The 20,225-nt window shown below is 42.8% G+C and overlaps 1 protein-coding gene across 6 annotated transcripts in view; it reads right to left on the bottom strand.

Moving 5' to 3' along the window:
- SULF2 (sulfatase 2) overlaps window positions 1–20,225 on the bottom strand; it is a 322,126-nt gene that overhangs the window by 233,675 nt on the left and 68,226 nt on the right. Inside the window, exon 1 of one of the 6 annotated variants that reach the window (XM_075901572.1) lies at window positions 14,658–14,745. The exons of the other annotated variants lie outside the window; for them this stretch is intronic. The gene's annotated coding sequence lies outside the window, so the exon portion shown is untranslated. Of the gene's footprint in view, window positions 1–14,657; window positions 14,746–20,225 lie in introns of those variants that run through there. 6 annotated transcript variants of the gene reach the window in all.

Genomic DNA, 20,225 nt, shown 5'->3' with positions numbered 1-20,225 from the left:
AGTGGCCCCTCCACCATGGCCTGAAGGCTGTCTGGGGAGGGGCCAGGCTCCAGGGGCTGCTCCTTTCTGCAGTTGGCACCCCACAACCTGTAGGCTGTTCGGGATGAGGCCAGGCTCTGGGGGCTTCTCTCCTCCAGCAGCCCTCCCCTCCAGTATCCCTCCCAGACTACAGGCTATTGGGGTGGAGGGAGAGAGGAGGCTCCGGAGGCTTCGTCCTCTTTAGCTGCCCGACAGTGGCTGTCCCCGAGGGGGGGCAAGCTCCAGATTTGGGGCAGGGAGGCTCCTTACTGGTGTGCTGGCAGGTAAGATGGCAGAGTCCCAGCCCTGATGGCCACTCTCTTGGTGCTGCAGCTGCCCTCAGTGACCACTCTCAATATCTCATCTCTCCCTTCTGTGTGCTCCTCCCTTTTCATGTTCCTCCCTCTGTCCCCTCTCTTTCCATGTTATGGGAAATAGTCCCATTCCTGGCACTTCCCCTCTTCCAGCCATAACCAAACCCTGACCTTGGTTTAAATTAGGGTCAGAGGAAGCTGCATTCTAAATTTGGTGATCCCAGCTCTTACAGTTTAGGAGGAGTTCCTGAACAAATGGACGAACAGACAGGCACACTCTAAAGTATATATCATCACACAGAGTGTAAAAACACTGGACCACATTCTCTTCTGCACTAATGTAATAGTTTTCAACTTTTTTTTTTATTTTCAGACCCCTACCAATTTTCTAACAGAGGTGTAGATCCCTTTGGAAATCTTAGCCTTTGTCTGCACTTAAAAGTTTAAATTGCAGCTGCAGCAGTGGTTTAAACAGAAAGCGTGCCTATGGCATAAGAGGTGGGAGACAGCTCTCCCAGCACTTTATGTAAACCAGCTGTATGATGAGGAGTAGCTAATAACACTGGGAGCACGGTTCCCAGCACTGGAGCCTGGTTCACACTGGCGATTTACAGTGCTGTAACATGTTGCACTCCGAGAGGGGGAATTCACACTTCTGAGCCAAAAAGTTACAGTGCTGTAAAGTGCCAGTGTCGACTTAGCCTTAGACATACTCTGCAGACCCCCGGGGTCTATGGACCACAGGTTGAAAACCACTGCACTAACATGAAGAGAGGGGGAAGTAAAAAATATTACCATGTATTCTGATGAAACAAATGGGAAGAAATCTCTACAAGGGGAAATTGTAAAAAGATTTCTGCCCTATTGGTGGGTTTTATTTTTGCCAGGAATAACTTTGTACCCATGGCTGTTAAACAGGACAAACAACTTTGAGTTCACAGCTGTGGTAGCTTCACATACAGATGGCAAATTAGAGATGTTTCTGCTCTTCTCTATGTACAATTATTACCTACTGCATTTAGGGTAGGTAGAGTAATACCTTATGCATATTTAGCAGACAAAATGGACATGTATTTTCATACCCATGCACAATTTTAATGCCTGGGTGTTTAAAATTATATTTAAATAGAAATATAAAACATATTTTAGAAAGTTATTTTAACCCACTGTTCTACCTATTACAATTTTAGATTAGTGATTTAAGACAAAGCATCATTGTCCAAAATGAGAATAACTCTCCATTACCCCAATGACACTTCAATAAAGGATCCCCATTAAAACTCGCCCTTTAAAAGCTACAACCATATTAAAATGGCGCCTGCTTAGGTGGGCAGCCATCAGCTATCGACATTTGTGACAAAGGCAGGCATGCTCATAACAGCATGAACTAGGGATTTGAATGGTTAACCAATTATGCTCCCTAGAGTATACATGCCAGAGAATAATGGGTGAGGCTTACCGGTTCTGGTTAACCAGTAGGGGCTGGAGCAGCTCCCCACCCCCAGGTGGCTGCTCCAGCTCTGCAGGGCCCACCCACCTGCCTGGAGCAGCCCCTATCGGTGGCAGATGTGGCCTCGCCCAACCGAAGTAGCTCATCTGTAGTGAAGGGGCTGATTTGGCCCTCCCACCTGCCCTTCCTTTAACTGGTTAACCAATTAAACAGGATTTTACATCCCTAGAGTATGTGTGCCCATGTCCCACTCTCTTCCTGGCTGCTCACGGCAGAGAGATCCAACTCTCATCTCTCAAGAAAGGAGTCAACTTTTAGCTATTGGGTGGGACTCAGAAGGAATCTTTCCCTGGAGACAGGTTATTTTAGAACTGCCTATTGTAGGGCTCCTTCTCCTGGAGCAGCAGGTAACAGCTGCCATAGCAGACAGGACCCCCTCTCCACCCTGTCTGAACTAGCATGGCTATTCCTGTGTCTGCAGCACTCCTAGTAGGATTTTCATCATATCTAGCCCCTCATAGGCTCATCTTAGGGCACTGGCTCTCCACCACTTCATCACTGGAGGTCACTGGTTAAGAACTCCAGTAGCCCTCCCACTCCCAATCCTGCACCTCTATTCTCAGCGCCTGCATTCCAAAGACCCCTCCAGAATGGAGCCAGGAACAGAGCACCTGTGACACAGCCGGGTGGCAGGACCCCTGAACTCCACCGTGTGGGGTCAAGCGGCAGCTGCTACCATGGACCTCAGTGTGCAGGTCTGGATGCCAGCCCTGACCTTGGACCCCTCTGCCGAGGTCTGGGCAGCAGCCCCAACCTGACCCCTCTGCTAACCCTGACCCCTACTGTGTGGGGCCAAACAGCAGCCCCAACCCCGGACTCTGCTCTGAGGCAGTCCTGGCCCTAGACCCCACTGCCCTTTAGCATGTGTGAGGGCCTCTGGTTGAGAACCAATGGCTTGAGGTAACCCACAAAGAGCATGAAGGGATGTTACAGTGAGCGCAGACAAGCCTGCAGTGTCCCCACACAAAAAAGAGAGATGGGCTTCTTGTGGCAGGGCTATCTTATTGAGGATCATTTACTCAATGCAAGTCACCTTAAAAGGAAAAATGCTACACGCAGGAACACACATATGCCTGTAAAGCCATGAGCAGGGTAGGATCCACAGGGTAAAAACTGGCCATATCAAACCCCTGATCCCATTAAAAAACCTTATTGTACCCCTCCGAGGAGTCACTCTTTAAGGTTTCTGAGTTACCAGTAAATTCCAGGGCAGGTCTGTGGTCAGAGTGATAATCACGTCCATATTCTGATCTAGCTTTCTGGGGCCCTCTCTTGAGAAAATTACAGTGTTCCTACTGGCAGTATTCTACAATGGAACTGCACGTGGGACCAAGGCCATTCCAAATATGGTCTCACATTAGCATAGCTTTTGCAGCACTGTTGCTGATCTGTGAGCGGCAATTACACTGGTTTCATGCCTCAAACAAGAATTGATTTCTACTTTTTGATTAGGAGAAATAATTTCCTCTAAATAAATGCAGATAATTTCAAATGAAATACATTAATTCATGGCATTAGTTCTCTCAATTCTTACAGAGACGTCACTTTTATCAGTACAGGCATGTCATATACAAGACATGGGAGGTAATTATCCTGATCTGCTTGGCACTGCTGAGGCTTCAAGTGAAGCACTGTGTCCAATTCTGGGTGCCTCACTTTAAGAAAGATGTGGGCAAATTGGAGAGAGGCCAGAAGAGAGCAACATAAATGATGAAACGAGGCTACCACCAGTTTAGGTACTCCTGTTAGGGCGACACTAACAGCATTTCAAATCCTATGCCTACCCAAAGTCTACCTAGGGTAGATCCAGAGTCTGCCCTAACCCGTCTACCCAGAGTTAACTACTAGACAGTTGGGTTTTCCCTCCAGCTCGTCACCCTCCAAAGAAGTGAAACCTGCCCCCCAAGTTACCAGTTAATTTCGGAACCCACCCACCACACAATTTATACAAGAGAGACCTGTTTGGGGTAAAAACAAAGAGTTAATTAAATACAAACAGCCCAGACTCAAAGATGAAATGGTATGGAAAAGCAAACACATAGGAGTTACACAGAAAATAAACAGATACAACTTTCTATATTAGCTTACTTCACTTTCCAATAAAAAATACCTATTGCTTCTGAACAGTTTCCCAGAAGGCCCTCAGTCAGAAAGGATTCCAGAGTCTCAGACGGTATCCCGCTTAGATGCAGGCAACATTATCTTCCAGAATTGTAAACAAACTTATATGTCTTAGTGATTAACTACACAAGAAGTAGGACGGAGTGCACTTGTACATGCTAGGGTTTTACATAACTGCACTCAAAGCAAAACAATGTAACACCCACCCCCAAGTATTTATTAATTTCACTTTCACAATAAAGAGATTGCACTAAAGTACTTGTATAGGGTGGATTGAAAAATATAATTTGTATAATTTTTAAAATGCAAATATTTGTAGTAAAATAATATAAAGTGAGCACTATACACTTTGTATTCTGTATTGTAACTAAAATCAATATATTTGAAATATTTAATATATTTCAATTGACATTCTATTAACTGTGCAATTAAAACTGTAATTAATTGCAATTTTAAAAGTTCATTGCATTAGTTAACTGCAATTAATCAACATTAATCCTTATGCATACATGATTTTAGTTTGTAGGGATTTAAGAAAAGCAACTGACATAGCACAAGACTCACAATGAATCCACAAAAGTTGGCAACGCTGCGATGCCTATTCAATGAGCATATGAATAGAAACAGAAACATGAACCTAAAACAGAAACCATACACCTTCAGGCCAAAGAGAAAGGCAGAAATGGTTTGCAACACAGGAATTTATGTTTCATTTTAAATATAATTCCTGTGTTGCACAACATCTCTCCCCATCTTTTGGGCCTGGACATATCTGCAAATTTAAAAGTATGCCCTTAACATATTTGCAAATTTAAAATATACATTTGCTTTCTCTTTTCTGTTTTGCCTATTTGTTTTTATTATCCTTTCTTTCTAAGTATAGTTTTGAGGTGAAGCATGTATGGGTCTGTTTTTCCAAATGAAATTAGTGTAAGTGCATTTCTAATATCACCTTGCAACATCTTGCAACTCTTATACATGCTACACATTTGTAATTAATTAGTTGTGTGTGCTCAGTGTCTTTTGATGCTGAAGAAAATACAGCATGGTAACCTTTACGGAGTTAAGGCATTTTAATTCCATAAAATCAGTGATCTGTCTAGGGAGAAGGAACATATAAAACAAAAACAGCTGTCTCATAAGAATAGGGTAGCCAGACTGTAATCATATTTTAAAAAAGAGTGTTTTACATCACAAATCACTTATTGATGAGCGAAGTAACATATAACTAATATATTGTCTACAATTGGAAGAACATGTATGTGACAAGGCGGGCAGCCTCCACCTTGCGGAGGCAGACCCACCCCGCACTGACCCTGCGGTCGTACTCACGCTCCTGCGGGCAGCCCGGGAAGTGCAAGTGGTGTGCAGCCCCTGTACCGCCGCTGCCTGTCAGCTGAGAGGCGGGGGAGGGGCCAGGACAGAGCGTCAGTCGGCGCGCTGGAGCCGGGAGGGCTGCACGTTGGCCGTGACGTGTGCGGCGGCTGACATCACGCCGGGAGGACACTGGTGTGGGACATTTAAACCCGGGGAAGAGGTAGGAGGGGGGGAACACACGGGAGAAGAAAGACGCCCAGGGAGGAGGTAGAGAGGAAGGAGGCCACCCGAGGGGAGGAGGAACCCGGGAGGGATCACGCCCAAGAGGGACAGCCCCTGGACGGAGAGCTGGGCCCACGGGGATGGCAGTGGGTCTAAGGAGAGACTGTGGGATACGAAATAGCCCAGGGTGGGGCTTGGAGTTACGGGCGTTAGCCCTGCCGGATGGACAGATTCCAGCGAACCTGTCCTTAGGGCCCTGGGCTGGGGCCTGTGAGAGAGGGCGGGCCCGGGCTCCCCTACCCCCATGGCCCAGAAAAGCAGGCGAACCAAGTGCCTGGCGACAGGACAGAGCTAGCAAGGACTACTAAGGACTTACCGCAGGTGGGGAGAACACGAGCGGGGGCGCCTAAATACGCATTTGACTGAGCAGGATGGGTGCCCCGCTCGTACAATGTAGAACAATTTCAAAAGCCTAGTTCTTAATAGAAAGCGGGATTAATACAATCACTATATGGTCTCTGTATCCTCACAAGACACTCACATGAAATTATGCTCACTGAAAGCATTTAGAAATTTTTTTTTATTTGCAATGTAAAAAAATGAACTCTTACTTCCAAAAAAAAAAACAAAAAACCAAAATAAAATAAAATAAATAAAATACAAAATAAAAAAAACTACCAGTATTTACTATATCCCTGACAGTAACCATGCCAATATATATTTTTCTTAAGCCCTACAAATATTTTACACACCTTCTTTTGCTCTCAGAAAGGTTCTCAGTATTTGCCATTCTTTTGATTAAAAATGTAATAGTTTTATACGTATGCTGCCCCTGCTTTTGTATCATAGCTCATATTAGGATGTTATTTACATGAAGACTAATTAACTTGTACAGCTATTGTTGGCTATTGAGTCAAGATAGTGCTTAAAATTAACTTGTTTGCCTGGGTATTCATACTTCTAATTTTCATCTCTTCAGGTCAATTTTCCAGTAGGGTAGTCAGATTTCACATTATTCTGAGTTAGTTTGAGTTTGCATTCATTTACTTCCTCATTCCTGGAGTAATCATGCTTTTATCAATATCCTACTGCAGACTGAGTCTCTTCACTTTAGTACATTTCTCTCCTTTGCCCCATCAATTTAACATCCATGTTTATAAAAATGCAAACATGAGACGGAGGAGCCAGAATAAATCCTCTTTAGGTCACAATCATGCTCAGTGGTAAATATTAAAAACTGTTCTGTAATGTGCAGTTCTCTATGACACTTCTCTGTTTAACAGCTGTTAATAGAAGTAACATTAAATTTTATCAACCTTGCATTGTAACAGAGTATAGATTTAAGGTCCACATTTTACAAAGAAAAGAAGTGATCTCTAGCATGCTGCACATTTCCCACTAACATTTCCTATTTTCTTAACAGCCTGAAAAATTCTGTCTAAAAAGTTTACATATTAACAATGTGACACCAATGACCTTCCCTCCATCCCCAAAAGCCAGCAAATTTGAAGTTACAGCCAAAAGGCCAGAATGCCATTCGACTCTAAACTCCCCCTTTTGCTCAGAACTACAGGCAGTCCCCGGGTTCCGTACAAGATAGGGACTGTAGGTTTGTTCTTAAGTTGAATCTGTATGTAAGTCGGAACTGGCATCCAGATTCAGCCGCTGCTGAAACTGACCAGCAGCGGCTGAATCAGGACGCCTGGGACAGAGCAGCTGGGGTGCTGCCGGGTTGGTCCAGTAGTGCCCAGAGCGGCGCTGCGGGACCAACCGGCAGCGCCCCAGCTGCTCTGCCCCAGGGTCCACAACAAAAGCCTGGTCTGCTGGGGGGGGCACACTAGCTGCGCCCTCCCCCCCCCCCCCAGCAGACCAGGGACACGGGGAGCAAAGCCACAGCGGCAGCATACGTATAATGCGTATAATACGTACAGCCAGATTTTCTGGACCAGCCTGCTATATCACCCTGGAAAATTGGAGCCAGTTTGATCCCCAATGTAAATCAGTTGCATATAGCATCAGCAGGCTCTTCCAACAGCTGCAGATTGCTGGGTATCGTACATTTTGTCCCAGTACCTGACATTAGTCAGAGATGCTAATGATCCATTCAGAGAGCCAAATTTGCGAGCACCAACTCAACGAATCCCAGCACTGTTATCACCAACACCAACACCGTGTAGCCCAGTGACTTCTATGTCACTTGACCAGCTTTATGTGCATTACAACTTAATGTTGAGGGTTTGTCAATTGCCAAGCATGATTCACTCATTGTTCTTGCTTATAAACATACTATCAACATCATTTGCTTGCAAGAGACACACAAGGTAACTGCCAAAGCTGGGTGGTACAATATCAATGGCTTCGACCTCACATGCCATGTGGCACATGAAGTATGGCTGAGCCACATACACTTGGTCCAATAGGTTGGCAAATGGTTACAAGACTCCAAGTGTCAAATGGAACCAAGAGGTCCTATGAAACCTACCACATCCAGGTATTTGCACTGGAGACTTCAACAGCCATCGCACAGCCCGGGGGATATAAGGAGGTTGACACCAACAGTGAACAACTTTCAAACTGGGCTTCTTGAAACGTCCTCACACTTTTCCATGATGCTAAGCAGTGAGGCATGTTCCATCCTTCTATATGGCATCATAACTATTCTCCTGACTTGTGTTGGGTCCGTTCAGGTCATGGCCATCATCAGCCAACAACATGCCAAGTCTTGGATAACTTTCCACATAGCAAACACAGACCGTTGCTGATCCATATTGGGTTACAGCTCCCCGTTGTTAGGAGTTCCAAAAAGAAGTGGTGGAACTTCTGAAAGGCCAACAGAAAAATACAGGGAAGCAATGGAAAAAGTGTTGTGGCAATACCAGCCTGGCATAACAGGGCCTACTGTCACTTCTGTGGTCCTATGTACAAAGTAGCCTGAAGAGCCATCCTATCTGGTTGCTGCCCCGTCTAACATCCCCTGTCTCAAGAAGGAGAGCACTGCCGTGACCCAGATGGCACTGACCATCTGATTGAATTATTGGTCACTGCTCACTGAGCCAGACGGAAAGAGAAGTCTGAGGCTGTCTACACCACAAAGAAAAGTCAGAAAAAGATACGCAAATTGCAAATTGCAATTTGTGCATCTTTTTCCACTTTTCTTCCTAAAGAGGCTTTTCTGACATTTGGCCCATCTACACAGAGCCAAATGTCAGAAAATAACCCTCTTTTGGAACATAGAACCACAGACTCATAGAACACTAGAACTGGAAGGGACCTCGAGAAGTCGAGTCCTGTCCCCTGCCCTCATGGCAGGACCCAACCTGTAAAACGAGGTTTACAGGGATACCAAAAAAATGCACCTGCCTTTCCGAATTTTTTTTCAGAAAAGGAGACACATTCCTTGGACACGGCAGAGCTTTTCCGGGATACCAGGAAAAGCACTGTAGTCTAGACATACCCTGAGAGAATACGCTTTACCTGTGTCAGCCACAAGTGCTGGAGTCTGCACCTGCGCTAAGCCAACCTTCAGTGACATCAGACAGACTTACACAGAAAACATCTGTTGTGGTACCCAGACCTATACATCTCACAGCTTGATGGCACCTTAAACCAGGACATGGTGAAGATAGCTAACTACAGTTGGACTTGGCACACCCAGCCAAACTTCATAAAAACATCCTCCAGTTTGTTCTATCTTCATCACACCAACACAACCTGAGAACTTAACATTAAGCTGAGTAGTCAGAAAGTGAAGCATGAATAGAACCAATCTAGCTAGGTGCAACCTTAGACCCCACTCTGAGTTACCATGTCCATCTGAGGAAGACTAAGATATACAACAATCTTCTTAGCAAACTGACAGGTTCATCTTAGGGTGCTCATGTCCCAACCCTGCAGACATCAGCTCTTGCCCACACCATAATCGGTAATGGAGTCCCGCACACCTGTATGCAGTGAAAAGTCACAAACCAAAATGGTGGATATGCAGCTACATGCTGCCATGCACACCATCTGGCACCCTTCATCTGAATCCACTCCCAAGGCTCCCAGTTCTGAGCAATGTTGTTCCTCTTCATTTCAGATGAGAGGTTGCTACTGGCAAGCTACTGGAGAAAGAATGCACCAGCCCACGCCTGCCACTGCACTTTTTTAAAGCATCAGCTGCATGCTTGCCATTATATCACCCATTATGGTTTCACCTGCTATGCTAGGATGTTACAGTGGAAACACTCTGGAAAGAGGAAAGGATAGTTGTTAAAATTCCCAAGCTGTCCTTTACCACCGTCCCCAAAATCGGCCCACCTGGCTTCGACCTAGCCTCTGTTAAATAGATTCCAGACTGGGTGTGAACTCTGTGCAGCCAGGCAGCCTCACCGGGGCCTTTGTGACAGCCCTTTGTGCATCTGTAGCACAACATAAACAACAACACACACTGTCGTTGAATGTCCGTCGACTGGGTTCAGCAGTGGTCTAGAAGAAATGCATCATGCACTGAAGAGGCCATCGCTTGGTTAGACGACTATCATGCACTAAATAAAATCCTCTGCACTGGCATCAATGGGAATGAAGAAAGACAGGGTGGGGCCACTAAATCAGTTCTAGATCATGTAGGGCAGTGGTTCCCAACCTGGGATACGCGTACCCCCCAGGGAGTACGAGAAGCTTGTCAAGGAGGTACGGGGAATATTTGGTAAATACCTAGATTATCCTAACTGAAATATTCCAAAAGTAGTAGTGTTAGTGAAAAAAAGTTGTGGATTCTAGAGTCTAGAATTTATTTCTCTTTCATATTGAATAGGGGGTACGGGAAGGTTTACTAAAAGCCAAGAGGGTACAGGGACCGAAAAAGGTTGGGAACCCCGATGTAGGGGCCTTCCTTACCCCATGTACAACAGAAGTAGTGTGGATCTGGTTCAAGCCATGCAGCAATCCAAGGACTGTGTACTGGGGGGGAGGGGCACAACTAGGTCATTGAGGAATCAGGTTGTCACAAACATTATTTTAAAAAGCAGTTTGCTTGGAAGGAAAATTCCACATTTTAGTTAATTCACTTCAATTTTACAGGTTTGGTTTTACAGAGTGCCAGTTACCCTTAATAAAACCAGCTTTGGAAAAACCCTCGGTGGCTCGCCGCTTTGGAAAGGAAGAATAACCCCCTCTCCAATTTCTTCCCAACAGTGTAGGTGTTTAGAGCGTGTGTGTCTATGCAAGTCGAGTGTGGCTAGAAACCACTGCTTGAGATTTTGATAGCTATGCAGGGGAATGCTGTTACCCGCCATCTATAAAAAATTAATGCTAAATTATGATGAACTGTTCTAAACGTTTTGACTATTGAGTTTTATTTTCAGCTCTAACACCACGTTCCTCTGTGACTATGGGCAACTCCATCTGTCACCGCCTCAACCTTCCCAGTCTGGAAAATGAAAATGATGAATTTGCCTCTCTCAAGGGTACTGCCAAGCTGTACTAGCTAAATGTTTCCAAAGTGCTTAACAGTCCCAGCTAAGTGTTGCCAATGAAGTACAAACCAAAGTATTATTTCATTACTGCTACTAGAGAGCTGATGTTCACAAAAATCAGATGATAAAGGCGGGGGTTTTATTTAAAAAGTGGCAGTTTTCTTCCAACCCCAATAAAAAGCTGTGACATTGCATGTGGCAATCTCCCCACTTTCCCTAGGAGTGTCGTTTTACAAGTTTTTCCAGAAGCACTCTTGAGAATGAAGCATGCAACTGAATTCTCTTTAAGAAACATTTCTTCTTATCTGTTAATGTCAGCTCTAAACCATCAGATATCAGCAGAAAAGTTTCACCATTGGCGTTGGGGAGGACATATTCCTATATTTCCAGTAGGGAAAAGTCAAATAAATGAATTCAGTTCAATCAGAACAAATTAAAACCTTACCCTACCCCTTCACAACCTGAAACAAAACTTTTTTTAGCTTTCTCCAACTCCAATTTTAATTTATGATTCATGTTTCTGAAACCACTGGACTTTTCTCAATGTTAAGGCTATGGTTGTAGAGCAGTTCATAAACTTAATTTTGAGCTTACTTTCACTTATTGAATTTTAGGCCAGATTCAAACCACAGTTGCACTGGTGTAATAAAAACAGGATCTGGTCTGCAGTGCCTACTTATTGTGCAATGATTCATATGGAGTGCATCAGGTTTCAAACTTCATATTTTGTATCCTTTCCTGTTCACATGCAAAATGCACCCAAAAGCCATGTATTGTTTTCTGAATAAAGGCAAAACAGATGTTAAAATACTCCATGTTCTATTTCTGCCCATAACAACTGCAGTAAAAGAACCCGCACTGTTGGAAAATTGTGTAAATAGTGAATAAATTGTGACAAGCCCCGCTCTCTTAAAGTTCTCCAAATTACCAGAGAATGTCTATAATTATAAAATAAAAGAGGATTAATATAATCTACTACATTTACTGTAAAGGAATTAAATATTTTCTTATCAAAAAAGGCAATGACTATCTCCAAAAATATAGCAGTATATGGCTTGAGGAAGCAGTTATTAAAATGAGATTTAAATGCTGTAAACTGTTCACAGTTCCATCCCTGGAGTGTGAAATTAGTGACTGAGAAAAGATTTCACAGGAACTTAATCTCAGCACAGTGCTGTTGCAAAGGATTTGCAGTTTTGGTCTCCTTGCCAAATCCTTCCTATTTGCAAGCTGCTGTAGTTATTCAGGCAAAGCGACAGATAATCACAAGTGTCTAAAGCTTTTTTACATTTATATTGAGCATGGCCCTCTTTTCTCTCTATTGATGTGTATCTAATACCTAAGGTATGCCCAGGTCATATCTGAACTTGAGCTCTGGGAAAATTTGCTATGCCTGACGTCTAATATAAATCTTTAATTTTTCCAAAATACAGAAAATCCTTCATGCTCCACTTACTCTGTATGTCAGAAAAGAGGCAGAATACAAGACTGGGGTTCAAATATGAAATGCAAGAAGTGCGTGGGGCAGCAGTAAGCATTTTGTAGTCTCATTCTGCCTTGTAAGAATTTGTAAGGTTGTGTGTTAATTCAGTATTGCAACACTGGCATTTTTCATCAGTGAATCTTAAAGCATTTAATGATGTTTCTAGCCATGTTGTGAGACTCTATGAAGAAGGGAACGTAATGGCCCCTACATGACATGGACAGTTAAGAATAAATGCTAACAGCCTCAGGAGCGCCACATCCCCCAGAAAAAAAGTTAAAGTTCATTCATGATTTGGGAAAATCTTAGTTAAACCATAAACCACCAATGAACATCAGTCTGACCTACCAGATCCCCCCTATCAACACCAAAGGAAAAATAATTCTATATCGACTCCCCCTGACGGTCGGAATTACAATCTGGATTTCTATATACAAAGCTTCTGCAACAACGCACAGACTGACATTATTCACAAACAACAACAAGCGACACACAATCTCAGCCACGCTGAACACCATGCCATCCAGAGTCTCAAAAACAACCTGGACATTATAATCAAACTAGCTGACAAAGGGGGTGCTGTGGTCATTATGAATAAGGCCGACTATAACCAGGAGGCAACCAGACAACTCTCGAATACCACATTTTACAAACCTCTCCCCTCTGATCCCACCTTGGAATACCAAAAGAAACTTCACTGTCTCCTTAAAAGCCTCCCCACAGCTACTCGGGAACAAATCCACACAGAAACACGTTCTGACCCCCGACCAGGATTGTTCTATCTGCTTCCCAAGATCCATAAACCTGGGCACCCCGGACGTCCCATCATCTCTGGTATTGGCACGCTCAATACTGGTCTATTCAGCTATGTAGACTCTCTTCTCAAACCCTTCGCAACCAACACCCCCAGCTATCTCCGAGACACTACTGACTTTCTAAGGAAACTACAAAACATCGATAACCTCCCCAATAACACCATCCTTGCCACCATGGATGTAGAAGCTCTATATACCAACATTCCACATGAGGACGGATTACAAGCTATTAGAAACACTATCCCAGAGGACACCACTGCCAACCTGATAGCAGACCTATGTAACTTTGTTCTCACCCACAATTATTTCCAGTTTGAGAACAACTTATACCTCCAGATCAGCGGCACAGCCATGGGTACACGCATGGCCCCACAGTACGCTAATATCTTTATGGATGACTTAGAACAACGTTTCCTCAACTCCCGTCCCCTTTTACCCCTTCTCTACTTACTCTACATGGATGACATCTTTATGATCTGGATGCATGGCCAAGAAACACTGGAGACATTCCACAGAGATTTTAACAACCTACACCCCACCATCAATCTCAGCCTGGACTATTCTACATGAGAGATCCATTTCCTGGACACCACAGTACAAATCACCAATGGAAAATTAAGACACCACTCTCTACAGAAAACCCACCGACTCATACAGTTACCTACATGCCTCCAGCTCCCATCCAGAACACACCATATGATCCACTATCTATAGCCAAGCCCTTTGATACAACCGCATCTGCTCTAATCCCGCTGACAGAGACCAGAAACTTCAGGATCTCTACCAAGCATTTATAAACCTCAACTACCCACCCGGAGAAATAAAAAAGCAAATTGAAAGAGCCAGACGAATACCTAAAAACCATCTACTTCAAGACAGACCCAAGAAAACCAACAAGAGAACACCACTTGTCATCCCCTACAGCCCCCAACTTAAACCTGTCTAACACATTATCAATAAACTACAGCCTATACTGGAACAGGATACTAAACTCCAAGAGGCTCTGGGAGACAGACCCATAGTCTCCTATAGACAACCACCTAACCTCAAGATGATTCTTTCCAACAACCACAGGACATACCACACTAATACCAACCCTGGAACCTTCCCTTGCAACAAATCCTGTTGCCAGCTTTGTCCACATATTCACTCTGCTGATACCATTATTGGACCTAACCAAGTGAGTTATAAGATCAAGAACACATATTTCTGCGCATCCAGAAATATAATTTATGCTATCATGTGCCGAAAGTGTCCGTCTGCTATGTACATTGGATAAACTTCTCAGACACTTCGCCAAAGGATCAATGCCCACAAAACAGATATTAGACAGGATTGCAAAGAAAAAACAGTTTCTTGCCATTTCAATGAGAAAGGACATTATCTCAACGACTTGATTACCTGCATCCTGCTTCAAAGACCTTTTCAGACCACACTTGAAAGAGAATCCTCTGAACTGTCATTCATGCTTAAATTCGGCACTTTATGCCTAAGTTTAAACAAAGACATTAATTACCTAACCCATTACAAAGATAGCTTCCCCAGTTATCACCTCTAATATAATTAGCTCACAGGCATTTACCTTCCCTCCCCCCCACCATCTCCCTTCTGTTCTGAAATTTGATGTGTCCTTTTCATATGTATTCATTTTTTTAATTGTATCCTTTGGCATATATGGTTGTGACAATTTTCTTCCACTATTTGATCTGAGGAAGTGGGTCTGGCCCACGAAAGCTCATCACCTAATAAACCATCCTGTTAGTCTTTAAAGTGCTACATAGTCCTGTTTTTTGTTTTAGTTAAAGCAGAGAATCTTGATCTTCATTCATTTGCGCCCCATTTCTCTCTCTCGCCCTTATCCTTCCACCCCAATAAAAATTTATTAGAACAGAAAGAGTCTTTACAAGTGGAAAAGCATTGATTACCTACAAAAGCATTTAGAATACGCATGCTCTGTTAGACTGCAAATTGCATTACTTCAAAATTTAGTGCTGTGCAGATGAGCCAAATGTGAAAATAAGCTTTTTTGAAAGAGAATCAAAATAGGATACACAATTTGTGACGCGCAAATTGTATATCTTTTTTCAAGTTTAGGGTGCTGTGTAGACGCACCCTTTCATATTAATTTGAAAGAAAAAGACAGGTGTAACGATAAAGGTAATACATGTCAGCTTTTTGAATTACCTGGAGGAGAAAAAAAAATCTCAGGGTATGTCTACACTACCCCGCTAGTTCGAACTAGCGGGGGTAATGTAGTCATCTGCAGTTGCAAATGAAGCCCGGGATTTGAATTTCCCGGGCTTCATTTGCATGAAGCCGGCCGGCGCCATTTTTAAATGCCGGCTAGCTCGAACCCCGTGCCGCCCGGCTACACGCGGCACGGAGTAGCTAGTTTGGATTAGGAAGCCTAATCCGAACTAGCTACTCCGTGCTGCGTGTAGCCGGGCGGCACGGGGTTCGAACTAGCCAGCATTTAAAAATGGCGCCGGCCGGCTTCATGCAAATGAAGCCCGGGAAATTCAAATCCCGGGCTTCATTTGCAACTGCGGATGACTACATTACCCCCGCTAGTTCGAACTAGCGGGGTAGCGTAGACATACCCTCAGATTATTTATATTCAAGGACTGAAGTTTTAAAATAAACTTTTAAAATGAATTCTTCTGCAAAATTTGATGCAGCCATACTTATTCTTTTCTAAACATTCTGAATAAATATTGCTTTTTGTATTACAATACTCTACTACTCAGATGCACATGAGCAACTATTATAGAAGAACAGCATAGTCATGAGAGAACATACTACAAGCAAGGAATTATACTGAGGAGAGGTACATTATGTGGGAAGACATATTGATGTCTTCACGTAAATTACAGCAGTAATGGGCTATTCAGTGCAAATAAGGGTATCTAAATCTGACCCTATTACTACAGGCATTATGTGACAGTTGCATCCAATATGCAGTTAAAGTTGCAAAACAACTCAGGTTTAGGTTTTGCATTTTGTTTAAATATAGATATTGCTATGCTTGGCACAAAAGAAAAATTCGTTTTATGATCCTTGTCAATGGAATTACTTCAGGATCAGGCCCTAATCCTTCATTTGTAAATGTGATTTTGAAACTACATTTTAAAAAAAGTATCATGAACCTTTGTCCTTGTTGTGTTTCAATGTAGTCATAACTTCCCCAGACATGCACATTGTGGGATGCAATTTTCTATGCCAGATCCAAGCCGAGCTGATTAGGGAAGTTAAAACAAAAATCTTTTCAGTCATTTATGAAGAGATAGAGCGTATAGTTTTTGTAAAGATATAGAAATTGCTGCCAAGTATGCACAACCTAGACATAATCAGTTAGTTTGCTAGGTTTACAAAGAAATGCATCTTTGGGAGTAAACTGAATGCAGAAAGGGTAGTGGCCTCACAGAACTTAAATATTAGGAAGAGAACCCTAAATAAAAAACAGCTCGAAAGTGTGATTTACTAAGAGGAGCCCTGGGTACCTCAGAAAACATTCTTTTATTTGCAGTGATGTACCACACCATTTAAAATAAATGAAACCAAAACCATACATCTGACATGTAATTACACAGACTAAAAATCTGCCATATTTTCTCTTATCTTTTTATGAAGCATCAGGTCAGCACCTGGCTTGATGGGTCAATGTCAGAACCAGCAATGACATTTGTATTTATTATTAGTTATTTCATTTTTTATTGTTAGTTATTTATCGTTAGTTATTTGTTAATAGCAGAATCTTGGGGCCCCATTCATGGAGCAAGGCGCCACTATGCCAGGCACCATGCAAATACATAAGGAGAAATCCATCCTCCACTCTTAAGTAAACGTAGTCAGTCAAACCATTTATTCATGCCTGAGTATTGGTAATATTATAGAAGAATTTTCTAAAGCCTTTGTGATCCATTACTAACTTGAGCACTCCGCAGTGATCTGCTTACACACACCATTCATCTGTATTCTTTTTGCTCAACTTCTACTATGGCCACTTTCCACAATAATGTTCAAGGTTATTTCCATCTTTGTGCCTGATGTGATTACATAGAGTTGCAACTGCTGATTTCCAACATCAGAGCCTTTTTCTTCCAATAATATTTCTAACATGGGCATTCATATTTTTTTCCATCCAGAAGATGCACAAGAGTTTTTGCTAACATCACATTTCACAATTTCAGTTTTGTTCTTTTCAGCAGCATTAAGTTCCCATGATCCACATCCATAAATCACTTTTGAAACAAGATAAGTTATTCACTAGTTACAACTTCATACATCTCAAGATGCAACTTCCCCCTGCCCATTTTTTTTAAGGGAGGCTATAGGTGAGTGAGCCATCCTTAGTCCTTCCAGTTTCTTTAGAGCAGATTCCTTGGTTGGTTGGGTTTCCAAAGAAATGCATCTTTGGGAGTAAACTGAATGCAGAAAGGGTAATGACCTCACAGAACTTAAATATTAGGAAGAGAACCCTAAATAAAAAACAGCTCGAAAGTGTGATTTACTAAGAGGAGCCCTGGGTACCAGGGTATGATTCCAGGCAAGTGAATTAATCTATGGCCTGTACAGTTTGCCTTTTACTTTTAGGTAATGGGTCTTCAACAAAGGCAAGACTGCAGTTTCATCATGAGTCTTAAGATACACAATGCATAATTACTCTGCCTCAGGTGCTCACAAGAGACTCTACAATTGGTCACAATATGGCCCTCCCTTGCTCCTGAAAGTAACTTGTGCTAGCTCTTTCTGGTACAGATCTCTTTCCCATCCACACGGGATAAGTTCAGTGGTCATAATTGTGTGAAAAAATTATGAATTATGGATATGATACGGTATAGTACTATGTTTTATTAATGTACCACATTTACCTACCAATATACATGATTTTATTGGGTTGTCAGTTAACAACCAATAAAACAAAGGAGGCACCAAATACCAATCTCAGGGTGTGTCTAGACTACAGGGTTTTGTTGACAAAAGTTGGCTTTTGTCGACAAAACTATACCTGCTTCTATACTACTGCTGCATTCTGTCAACAGAACGCAGCCGTTTTGTCAACAGCGGTAATCCTCAATTTACGAGGAATAATGCATTTTTTCGAAAGTACTCTTTCGAAAAAAGGCGCTATTGCATGCAAACTGTGCTTTTTCAAAAGAGAGCATCTAGACTATTTCGAAAAAGTGGCTTGCTTTGTCCACAATACCAATCGTAGTCTGGATGCTCTTTTTCAACAGAGGCTTTGTTGACAGTATCTGTCAACAAAGCCTCTGTCGAAAAAGGCATGCAATCTAGACGTAGCTTCATAGTGTACGTTCTGAAGTCTATATTCCCTTTCTGACAAAAGCTTGGAATTTGGCTCTTTTATCTCTAAACCGCTAACCAAGAGAGAAGCAATCCCTTATAAATTTATGGATAAAGGAATTACACCCTGCGTAATTCAAATCTTTTCAGTCACAGTCACTTTTTTCCCCTCCAGCAGAAGAAATACTGAGAGGTGAAATAAGCAAAGGACCCATGGAGACCACCAAGAAATCTGAAATCCTGTTAAACCTCTAACAATACCAAAACTAACAGACCCTGACAGAATAAGCACATAAACAGAAAAGATTAGGGACTTAGCAGTGGGGTACTGTAGCTGCCTTCATATGCAGCATTCCCTGTGCTCTGACTGATGACTGACAGAAAAGAGTTCCTGTTTTCAAGATGCTCCAGCTGGTAAAGTGGAAGAGATTTAATATCTTGGGACTTAAAATTCCTTTTGCAATTTATGGATTTTACATTATTTATTTTCTAATAGTGCATTTCATAAACACTTAGAAACAAAATAAAAACTAGATTAATTTTTCTCTTAAAACAGCCTTTTTGTTATTTTAACTCAGGTAAGGTTTCACAATATTTTTACATGATCACTGAATGTACTTCCCATATGGCAAATGATTATTTATTTTGTAGGACCATATTATGCCCCATTGACAACGTACCTCCCTCCCTCGGCCCCGTGAGGAAACCAACAGAGAGCATGGGCCCAACAAGGACAGACCATGTAAACAGACCAGCATGGGTGTGGATGAGATTACAGAGATGCTCTCTGAAAAAACAATATGCAATCTAGTTCCAAGGATATCTCTGCACAATGTGAAACCCCTCTAAATATGGGGAACAGGAACAGATAGAGCCGGAGAAGGAGGGCAGAGAATCCCAGGGTTCCAGAGCTAGTGCAAATTACCATGGCTTCCTGGGCAACCTCCAGGATCTGTGCACTTTGGGGCCAACCCCATGGCTCATTCTGTGTGGGGTACAAATGTCACAGAATGACCTCATGGAGATTGTGAGTGGAGGGGGATATGAAGGGAAGACACTGTTGCTTTAAAAAAAAAACACACAGAGAATGGTCAATTTCTTATGTTTAAAAATTGATCTCTCCACTGGTGTCCTACAGTTTTGCACAGGAGTGGCTGAAGTTCCACCCTAAGCCCAATGTGTAGCCCTCATGTTGCTGTGCCAGCACAGAACTAAAAATTGTTAGAAGTGTTCCCACATGCCAGTCTCTGCCCAGCAGCTATACCACGGCAGAATGAGCACACAAGCTGCTGCTTGCACTTATTCCTGTAGTTGCCTTGGGCAAAGCAAAAATAATGGAGCTTTTCATCCCCAAGGGTAAGAACTACAAGGGACGAGCAAGGTGTTAATGACAGAAAGGATCAGCTCTGGGACAGCTGTGTCCCAGAGCCTCAAGTTGTAACCACTAAGTGACCCACATGCTGCCCAGGTTTGGCTGGTTCAGGGAAGGGTCAATAGACTCTTAATGATAGGGGTTCGCTGCCATTGGATAAGTCCATTCTGACTGCCAGATTGTTTTCAGAATTGAATGCTAAGATGTTTCAAGAAGATAGACTTGTGCTGAGGGCGAAGTTGGATGAAATCTACTGCCAGTAGACTTCACTACAGGAAGTCCCAACTTACAAA

Source organism: Pelodiscus sinensis, chromosome 18, assembly GCF_049634645.1.
Source record: "Pelodiscus sinensis isolate JC-2024 chromosome 18, ASM4963464v1, whole genome shotgun sequence".
NCBI lineage: Eukaryota > Metazoa > Chordata > Testudines > Trionychidae > Pelodiscus > Pelodiscus sinensis.
The sequence above is the reverse complement of the archived record's forward strand: the minus strand, read 5'-3'. Positions and strand labels throughout refer to the sequence as shown.